The sequence below is a fragment of the Enhydra lutris genome, unplaced genomic scaffold (genome assembly GCF_002288905.1).
Source record: "Enhydra lutris kenyoni isolate GAN:26980312 unplaced genomic scaffold, ASM228890v2 scaffoldscaffold4, whole genome shotgun sequence".
In the NCBI taxonomy this organism is placed as follows: Eukaryota; Metazoa; Chordata; class Mammalia; order Carnivora; family Mustelidae; genus Enhydra; species Enhydra lutris.
The window spans coordinates 52571722-52581009 of NW_019154088.1; the positions used below are offsets into that span (position 1 = coordinate 52571722).

At 41.2% G+C, this 9288-nt stretch overlaps 1 pseudogene across 1 annotated transcript in view; it reads left to right on the forward strand.

The window, feature by feature from the left end:
* The window catches only part of LOC111139866, a 49325-nt pseudogene extending 40361 nt beyond the window's left edge, over positions 1–8964 (forward strand). Inside the window, exon 4 of the transcript XR_002640116.1 lies at positions 7984–8964. The product of XR_002640116.1 is annotated as a 28S ribosomal protein S35, mitochondrial-like (transcript). The remainder of the gene's footprint in view (positions 1–7983) is intronic.
* Positions 8965–9288: the final 324 nt, after the last annotated feature.

Sequence of the window (9288 nt, forward strand, 5' to 3'; positions counted from 1 at the left end):
AGTCAATCGGAGAAAGACAACTATCATATGATCTCCCTGATATGAGGGAGAGGAGATGCAACATGGGGGGTTAAGGGGGTAGGAGAAGAGTAAATGAAACAAGATGGGATTGGGAGGGAGACAAACCATAAGTGACTCTTAATCTCACAAAACAAACTGAGGGTTGATGGGGGATGGGGGTTGGGAGAAGGGGGGTCGGGTTATGGACATTGGGGAGGGTATGTGCTATGGTGAGTGCTGTGAAGTGTGTAAATCTGGCGATTCACAGACCTGTACCCCGGGGATAAAAATATATTATATGTTTATAAAAAATAAAATAAATCAAAATAAAGTCAAAGTAGAAAAAAATAAAAAGACCCTTGGAATTATTTATAGAAATAGCCTCAGACAATGGGAACTGACAAAATTATTTTCCAGTGTTAGATAGTCTGGTATCACTGAGGGAACTTTCCATCTGATTAAAAATAATTATTGCTGGCATTAAATCCAGTTGGAATCACCCCGCACGATTTATCTTCTATGTCATGCTGCTACCATATGCCCAACATTGTGGAGCAGAAACATTCTCTTTCATTCTGATAAATAGTACTTTGTAAATATTTAGAGACGAAAGCACTGGATCGCTGAGCCGTTCTGACAGGGAACATGTGCAAACGAGCTGGTTACTCATGTTCCTGACAGAGACTCCGTTTGAGGGGTAGGGCCCCGAAGCGTTGCTGGAGCCATGTACGCCTTTCCCAGAAGTCTTGTTCACAAATGATGGCTACTGGAGCTGCGTGGTGGGGCTCTTCGCTGTGAGCTGTGCTTTCCAACAGTGCACACAACACTTCAGAGTAAGACATCTTGCTGTCTGGCTGGTGCCGTATCCGTTGATAAACAGCCCTAGTTATTAAACTGGCTTTTTCTGGATCACTTGATTCAAGGAAGAAATCATACTTAGTGTGACCTTATTTGGAGAAAGGGACCTTACAGAGGTGATCAGGTGAAAACAAGGTCGGTAGGGTGGGTTCCTAATCCACCCCAGTCCTTACAAAAGGGGGAAATTTGGACACAGAGACAAACATAGAGGGAAGACAATGTGAAGATACATAGAAGACTGTCACCTGCGAGCCCAGAAGAAAGGCCTAGAACAGCTTTTCCCCTCACAGCTCTTAGAAGGAACCAACCCAGCCAATGTCTTGATTTGGGATTTCTGGTTTCCGAAACTGTGAGATAATGAATTTCTGTTGCTGGAGCCACACAGTCTATGATTCTTTGTTACAGCAGCCTTAGCAAATGCATATAGAAAGAAACCATACCTACTGCTCTTTGGGGTGGGGAGGAGGGTTCTGTTTGGGGAATTTGAGTTCCCTAAAAGAGAGGGACTTCTACTTTACTCTCCAGGTAGGAGCTGTTTGGAGGAACCCCTGTTTCTCTCTCCCCTCCTGTGAGAAGGAGTAGCTCATGGGATCACCGACAGTGGGATGCAGGTCCCTAACTGTGGGCCCAGCGTACTGCACCTTGCTCTCTCTGGGACTGTCACGCCTTCAAACTCTGCCTCCTTTCCATCTACTCTGCTCCCTTGCAGCAAACTGTCCAAGGCAAGCTGCACCCTCCCGGTGGTTGGGTGACTCCCTTCCTCCCGGGCTTTACTTGGGCTCCATTTGAATGGAAAGCATCAGAAGTTCATCCGTCTCAGGCCCAAGCTGTCTCTCTGTCTTGCATCTGCAGTGACAATGCTGGTGGTTTGACATCTGTTGTCTTCATCCCTTGTGAGGATACTCTGTTGTCCAGGACTGTAGCACCTGGGAGAGACTCCTTAGAGTTTACTTGATATAATGTTAGTTTGTGGGGGTCCTTGACACTTATAAGGAGTAGAATTGGACCACAACACTCAGCCTCATAGTTTGTGTATGGGTGTGCCTTCCTCAGAATTGGAACTGTTAGAAAAACATAAATAGTAGTGATTTCAGCATTTAGTTACCATTGGATTTGAGTTGGAAATTTCTGTTCATGCCATTTATGAACATCTGACACGTGCCCCAAAATGAGGAAATTTGCCAGATCAGCATTTCTCTGTAATTGTTGATGTTTCAATTAGCCTATAGAAAACCATTCTCTAACTATGTCTAGACCATTTCCAATGCACTTTTTAAAAAAGGAATATCTCGGGGAGCCTGGGTGGCTCAGTGGGTTAAGCCTCTGCCTTCTGCTCAGGTCATGATCTCAGAGTCCTGGGATCAAGCCCCTCATCGGGCTCTCTGCTCAGTGGGGAGCCTGCTTCCCCCTCTCTCTCTGCCTGCTTCTCTGCCTACTTGTGATCTCTCTCTCTGTGTCAAATAAATAAATAAAATCTTTTTTTTTTAAAAAAAGGAATATCTCAGCTGCCCCATTCTGCCCCCATTTTGAAATCTATAGCTTTAAATTTAGCATCTATCAGGAGCAAGGGTGAATATCTTAGGACATATGTCTTACCTTACATTGTTAAAAATCATTTATCCATCTTGAATACATCTCCCCAAATATTAATCATGTGTTATTTATCAGGGTGAAAGAGGTTTTTCTACTCAGCAAAGTCAGGGTCTAGTAGCTCTCTGATACAGAAAATGAATTGTGCAGAAAATAGTGTCAATTGTCATTAGAAACAAAGAGCAAGAGGAAGAAAAAGAAGGAAAATGTAAGACAAAAGAACAAATTCACTGTTGTTCAAGTGCCCAGAAAAGATGCTATAAGGAGTTAGAGAGCCTCCTTTTCTTGTCCTGGAATGGATGGACCAGAACCCAGCCATGCAGTCAGATGGGGGTGGGGTGCAGTGGGAAGAAGGAGTGTGGGGAGAGGAAGAAGGAGATAAGGAGTGGATGCTAGCAAAGCGTGGAGACACAGAGATAAAGAAGTAGAGGAAAGTATGTGTCTGCATATATTTTCTCCTGATTAAATGTACACGGTTAAATTAAACACCAGGGCTTTTCTAAAGACTCACCAATTCCTATGGTTAAATACTAGACAATGGTATTTTAAAATAGCATTTATGTAGAATATAGGTCCATAGTTTTTTATCCTTCTTTAAATAAGAACCACTTTACATAGAAGAATTAAGGTTTTGCAAGTGATGCACGCAGATGGTCCAGGTTGACATGCCTTTAATGGAAACAACAGATGATTTGGAAAAGAGCAGATTCAGCATTTTTCACTAACTGGTGAGGAGGAAAAGGTGTTTAACTCTGAGTAGCAAAAACAGTACGTGCCCAAGGACTACAGCCCACCATTGTTACTAAAGGATGGGTGTGCAATTCATTTCCTATCCATGGGATGCATTTTCTGGTTTTGACTGTGGTGGACTATGACAGGGGCAGAGGAATACTGGAGGAACCCATGTTCACCCTGACTCCCAAGGAATATGGCATGGCAAGAAGTGGAAATGGAGTGTCCCATCCATGACACTCCAGAGTATAGCTCAAGGGGGTGAGGGGTTGATGTGTAATGATAATGATAAATTAAATGTGCAGCTCCAGCTTAAATGAGTCTAATACGCATTGACAAGTGTTGGAGACTCTTTAGAAACAGATATGGACAGTTCTTGCTTAGAGCTTAGGTGCCATCCTAAAGATAGGGTTATTAACCTGTGGCTTTCATGCTTTTTGGAGAAGTGCCAAAGTATCCTGTCTCCAAGGAATGGTGTGTCTCATCTTCATGTTTTTGTACATACCATCAGAATGCTGCCCACTGCCTGCTTTGACTTTCTCAATTTTATGTGATCTTCAAGGATTCTATAAAATCTCATCTTTTCCCATGAATTTTCTTGGCATGCCCAGGCAGTGATGATTTTAATGTAATCCCATAAAGTTTAGTATATATGTTGTCCATAGCTGGTATGAATTTTGCTTCACTACCACACTGAGTTGATCAAAAAAATCCAAGTAATGAGTTCATCCCAAGCATTAAATTAGATGACTTGGAATTCCACTGGCCAGGATGACAAAAAAATCAATCTCCGTTCTTACTGAGATTTGCCACCCCACCCCATTACTCAAAAGCCCCATGGGTCTTACAGAATCTAGCATAGTCTGCCTTTTGCCCTTATTTAGTACTTCTGAGATGTTCCTTGTCCCACTCAGTTCTGCCTTCCATACTACTTGGGGCATGGAGGCCTCTGAAAAGCCTGGGAGATCTAGAACACAGGGCATAGCCTTCCCTTAAAAACAGAACTCTACCATTCTCCTCTTAGTTTTGTCCACCACCATACGATGCTAAAAAGGTTAAGCCTTGAAAACCCTGGGATTAACAAACCTCAATCCATTCTACTCTCAAGGAATCCTGTACCCTGGTTCCCTGGCTCATTTCCACCTCTACCCCTCCAAATATTTCCTAGTAATCTCTGCCCCACCCCCTGGCAAAGCCCATGTACCTGTCTTTCAGTGAGCCTTTAGAAATACATCTTGAGGACGGGGTGTGGGGGGCAAGGTTGCTGATACCCGTCATTTCTCTTTTACTTACTCACCCAATTATGCTCTCATTTGGCATTCACCATATAGGGCTTTGTAGTTACTACTTTTTTCAAGTCAGTGTCTCACCTATGCAACTAGATTATAAATTTCTGCCTACACTGACCATACATCAGAAGTCTTTATAATCCTTACAGTGCCAGGGATATAATGGTTTATTTTTATTAATAGATGAAGAAACACAGTTTGTGGGGTGTTTTTTTGTTTTTTTGTTTTTTGTTTTTGTTTTTGTTTTTTTGTTTTTTTGGTTTTTTTTTTTCCTATCCATTTTCTCTTTACTGAATCTGGTAGGTTTTCTCATAGGGCCTTTTGAAAGGTGAAAGAAATTCACTATAACCACTAAATGTGATTTATATTTTAGGACCTTGTTCAAACACTATCCCTTCAATGTAGCCTTCCCTGAATTCTCTAAATAAGAGTAATTCTTTTTTCTCTAAGTCTATAAAATATTTTAACCCATTCTCTCCTTTTCTTGGTCTAGATCTCTGGATATTGAGAAAATTGTGCGTGGGGTGGCTCAGGGCTCCGATTCTGGAACCAAATCACTTGGGCCCAAAATCTAGGTATGTTGCTTCCTAGGTTTGTGACTTTGAACAGGTTTTCTCATTTGGAAAACAATGATAATAACAGTAGCAATCTCCTGTTAAGTATTAGGTGAGTTTATACACAGAAAGCACTTGGGCCAGAGCGAGTATTTGGTATGCCTTGGCCATTAATATATGCTGATTTGGCTCACAGTGGTTCAGCATTAATTTAGAAATCTCTAATCATAGTAGTAATGTGATAATAACGTGAAGTGAATGGAAGGAAAAGAGATATATACTAATAAAAATGGATTTTTAAAAGAAATCACTGATTGAACATACACAGTAATCAAAACGAACTGATAAAATGTTTCCTCAATGAGCACCTTTGATGATCTGCTTCAGAGAAGGAAATTATCTGTAGTTAGCATATCTGTTTTTGCAAAGAGTGCTTCTAAAGTGTCTGAGTGTTGAAAACAATTTGCTCTGTCCAGTGCTCAAGAGACTTAACAGCTTTATATAATCATGGATGCTAGATACATGTACATTTCACGAACCAAATAAAGGTGTGGTTCTATATCGAAAGAAAGAAGTTACCATATTATTTTAAATGAGCCCAGTTAGGTAATGTCTGATGGATGACAAACACTAATTTGTCTCAACTCAATGAGGCTTTCCCGCTTGGTGATCGTTTATCTAAGGATACCAAATACAAATGACCTGGAATGCTTTTAGGAACTGAATCAGACCCAGTTTTTCTAAAGATGATAGAGATGTAGTTTAGGTTGAGGCTCTTTGAAAAAAAAAAAAAGAAGAAGAAGAAGGTTGAGATGGAGGTTTATTGGGGAGTGCTCTGAGGAACAATACCTGGAAGGAAGTGAGGGGAGCTGAACTGGGTTCGGGTGGGGGGGGGGGCGGAGGGGAATTTTGATGAAGTTGCCACAGAGATCTGTTTTGATCCCATAGGAGCTCTGGAGCTAAGGGTGGCCCTTCATAATTACCCAAAATTGAGGCAAGGGTCTAGGCTTCTGTATGACCAACACACACACACACACACACACACACACACACACACACACACTGACCAGCTTGGGAAAGGAAGGGACAGTTAACACTGTGCAGTGTAGCTCCTGTCAACTGTTGGCAAATCGCAGAGGGTAACTTAACTGTGAGGCTTCATCAGCCACTCCAGAGAACTGAGGGAAGGAACGTCTAGATGCTGAAATCAGGATCTGGGTGTAACATCTTAGCATCTAATACACCACACCAGTGAGACAACAAATCATATGACGTGGTTTTAAAGTTTATGAAGGAAATGATGTACTGGCAGACCCTAATTTTAGTGCTGAACAAGTTACCCATGTCTTCCTTACCCGGGGTTCTCATGTGGAAATTAGAGGTGCCCTATGAGGAGTGGCCCAGATGGATCTTAGAAGAAAAGAGTCAACTAAATCTGCCTTAGAACATTCATTGATAGCCCATTATCAAGGTTTATACTACTTTAGTTAAACATGCTCCCAACACCTGGTGATTTTAGCCCTAGGACCAAAAGAACTGCTCATCCCTCCCTCGCCTATCGAATTTACTTTGATTCTTTGTGGCGCAAAAGTAAGAGTGGGGGTTGGGGAGGTCAGTCTGGCCATTATGTGGATGATGAAATTCATAGAATATTCTTCGTCACCATCAGATCTATACTGAAAATGAGGAAAACAGAAGGATTCTGCCTCTGTGCTGGGAACTTGTATACATCTTACTCTCTCGTGGTGTCATAATACAGTGCATTTATTTTAAATTTGATTAAAACCCAGGAGTGAACAATGCATATTAGTTGATCCATGCAAACAATAAATTTGAGTCCCTGGATTGATTTCTCTTTGCAAGCCAATAAAGTAAGTAGACCTTGCATTATTTATCACTGGTCATCCAATGTAATGTTTAAGTCAACAGAACCGCTCTGCTTCCTATGTTTCCTCAGGGAGAGTAATAGGCTTATTTAGGGGAGATCAGGATACAGCATCAGAGCTTTACTCTGAATCTTTCAAAACTCAACAAAGGGCCATCCAGAACTTTCTTTTTTCTTTCTTGAGCACACATGTGGATAAGGACAGACAGTTCATCTGTAGCCTTAGAAAGAAAATAATAGACCAAAATGAAACCCAAGTATATTTTTACCCATGAGATGAGTCATTTTTCCCGTGAGGTTAATGATCATTAATGACTTTAATTAGGGAGTCAGCCAAAGTATTTATCTTGGAAAACGTGTATCCATGTGGTTTGCACTATTGGATTTTAGCTCTCTGCTGTGATGGCGCCCTTTCAAAACACCCTATTAATGTGAAATCTCGTTGGTGCGGTCTGCTTAGGTTGTGGTACTGGGGGCATATTTTACAGCGACAGTGGCGAGGTTTAGCCTGGCATTTAGCTAACTGTGGGGCTAGAATTATTCTTGTTCATCTGAGTTTCCAGCTTGGAATTTGTAAGATAAATGAGCCAGTTGCATCTATTCTCTAGCAATTAACTGGTAATTGGGGCATTTAATCAGAATACTGACTTGAAGGACTTGAGCCTGATTAGATGCTATTGGCATGAGCAAAAGATCCAAATCCTAGTTTATCTCATTCATGTGCTATATTCACACCTTACGTCCAGATCAAACCCAGATCCAAATGAATGAATACTGATGAAAATGCTTTATGGAGGTGAAATAGATTTAGAAGCCAAGCTTCTTCAAAATACCTAAGTTAATAATATTCTTTCTAGGGGTGCCTGGGTGGCTCAGTGGGTTAAGCCTCTGCCTTCAGCTCAGGTCATGATCTCAGAGTCCTGGCATCGAATCCCCGCATTGGGCTCTCTGCTCAGCGGGGAGCCTGCTTCCCCCTCTCTCTCTACCTGCCTCTCTGCCTACTAGTGATCTCTCTCTCTGTCAAATAAATAAATAAAATCTTTTATAAAAAAAATAATAAGGTCCTTGAAACCAGGGCGGCTGCCTTGTTCTCCGCGTGGCTGGCCCTTCAGCCAGGGACCAGGACCCTGCGTGCTTTCTGTACCTCTGTGTCTCTGGCCACCCGCTCCATGATACCAAGCCCACATACAGCAGACAGAACACCCAGATATAAAAGACTGCTGAGAAGAAAGGCACTACCTCCTAGGGTGGAGAAAATGACTGTTGACCAAGATTGGCCTAGTGTTTATCCTGTTGCAGCACCATTTAAACCCTCTGCTGTGCCTCTTCCCATTCGAATGGGCTATCCAGTAAAAAGGGAGGTGTGCATGGCAAAGGAGGGAAATCTAGAACTATTAAAGATCCCCAATTTTCTGCATTTAACTTCTGTAGCAATTAAAAAGCACCGTGAAACTCTTAAAGATTTCTACACTGAGTGGCCAGCTGCACTGGACGGTGATGAGAAATGTGAGAAGCATTTTTCCATTGAAATGGACACAACTGATTAAGTTTCAGCAGGACCATTTGAAACCCCAAAGCATGAGTAGTAACCTTAAGGGTTAAACTTTCCAGTTTGAATTTAGATGATCATGCAAAGAAGAAACTCATTAAACTTGTGGGAGAGCGATACTGCAAGACTACAGATGTACTTACCAGCAAAACAAACAGTTGCCCTTTAAAGAGACAGAAATATGATTATGCACTATATCTGCTAACAGTTTTATACCATGAGTCATGGAAAACTGAAGAATGGGAGAAAGATAAGACTGAAGCAGACATGGAAGAGTATGTATGGAACGATAGCTCCTCTGAAAAAAATATTCTGGAAACACTTCTCCAAATGAAAGCTGCTGAGAAAAATCTGGAAGTAAATAAAGAAGAGCTCCTTGCTACAAAAGAAGTTGAAGAGTACAAAAAGTCTGTTGTTAATCTTAAGAATGAAGGGGACAATGAAAATACCCTTTCTCAGCACAAAGAATCAGTAAAGGAACTATTAAATCTAATGCGATTTATTTAGAAAAAAATAATAAAAAATATTCTTTCTATAATTATTTGTTATTCCTCTACTTGGTGCAAGAAATTCCTCCCAGGTATATAAACATGAATAATATGGCTGTTGAATTCAAGAAGACTTGGTTAGCCTAAGTTTCACTTGAATAAATCAAGATAAATAAATATCCCTCTGTGTCTTCTGTGAAAACCAGATAACCACCATACTTCATGGTCCACACAGTGAAGATCAACAGACAAGTTTTTGTGGTTTATGCCAAAATTACCAAGATTAACATATGTATCGTTAAAGTCAGTAGTTCAAGTCTCACTGTATATTAGAATCACCAGA